The sequence below is a fragment of the Fragaria vesca genome, linkage group LG6, assembly GCF_000184155.1.
Source record: "Fragaria vesca subsp. vesca linkage group LG6, FraVesHawaii_1.0, whole genome shotgun sequence".
NCBI lineage: Eukaryota > Viridiplantae > Streptophyta > Magnoliopsida > Rosales > Rosaceae > Fragaria > Fragaria vesca.
In genome coordinates this window covers 6168172-6169296 of record NC_020496.1, presented here as the reverse complement: position 1 = coordinate 6169296, position 1125 = coordinate 6168172, and positions in this window count along the sequence as shown.

Genomic DNA, 1125 nt, shown 5'->3' with positions numbered 1-1125 from the left:
CGAATGCACACATAGAGAATATCCTAGAACACTCCCCCTTGTACCGCGCGCTGATATGCCAATGGTGCTGATCTGTTGCCTCGTCAAAAACCTCGTCAAGTCACAAAAACCCTGTGGGAGAAAAACTGAACCTTGATCGTAGGAGAAAAAGAGTACAACGCACCCTTCACATTTGATAGTGACATGTATGTATGTGCTAGACTCCCCCTGAAGTTCGCACCTCCCCCTGATCTTTACATCAATCGTAGGGCTCTTCCTGATTCTTACTAATCACGGAAGTTTCAAAAACTTAGCATGTCAATGCTTTTTAACATGTCTTCAAATGTGGCATTGGGCAATGATTAACTAAATCATGCCGTATTGTCCTCAAATGATCTTTTACACTTAGATCTTGAGGAAAAGGTCGCTTGTGAACTCAAAACATAAGTTCGTGCAGGAAATCAGGTTTCCGCGCAGCATGACCTTCAATTACTAGAATAGTCGTAACTTCCTCTAGGAAATACATATGAACGAACCGTAAACGGTTTTGGAAACTAGACTCATTTAGCTTTCCAACCGTATATTACACACATTCTGGTTCATCAGGAGCTGTTCACAAAATCCCGTCGAAGTTGACTGTTTAGCCAAAATCAGATTCTCGGACAGATTCGTCCTACTTTACGAAAACGGCCATAACTCACTCAATATGATAGGTATGATCAAATGGTTGGTGTCTCTGGAAAGTAGACACATAGACCTTTCCAATGGTACCAATTTCACCATTTTCCAGTGAGTGAGATTTCCTATAGGTCCCGTGGAAGTTGACCTACAAAACTTGGTAGATTCTGATTTCGCTTTTGATGTGTCTTTCTTATGTAGGGATAGAATAAGCCTCAACCTTTCATACCATTAAGTATTGAAAAAGGAGTTACTGCCATTACATTGGCGTTGCGTGGGCGCATAACTACACTTAGCTTTATAACTTTTCATAGCGAATGAGATGTCAAGTCTTTCGTATTGTGTTGAGTACATTGATGCGTCTAATTGTACTTAGATGGGAACTCTATCTCTTAACACATATTTGTCATCTTGCTTTAGACAAAACAACGGATCTCTCTTTAGAGCAAAGACCTTGACTAATCATGG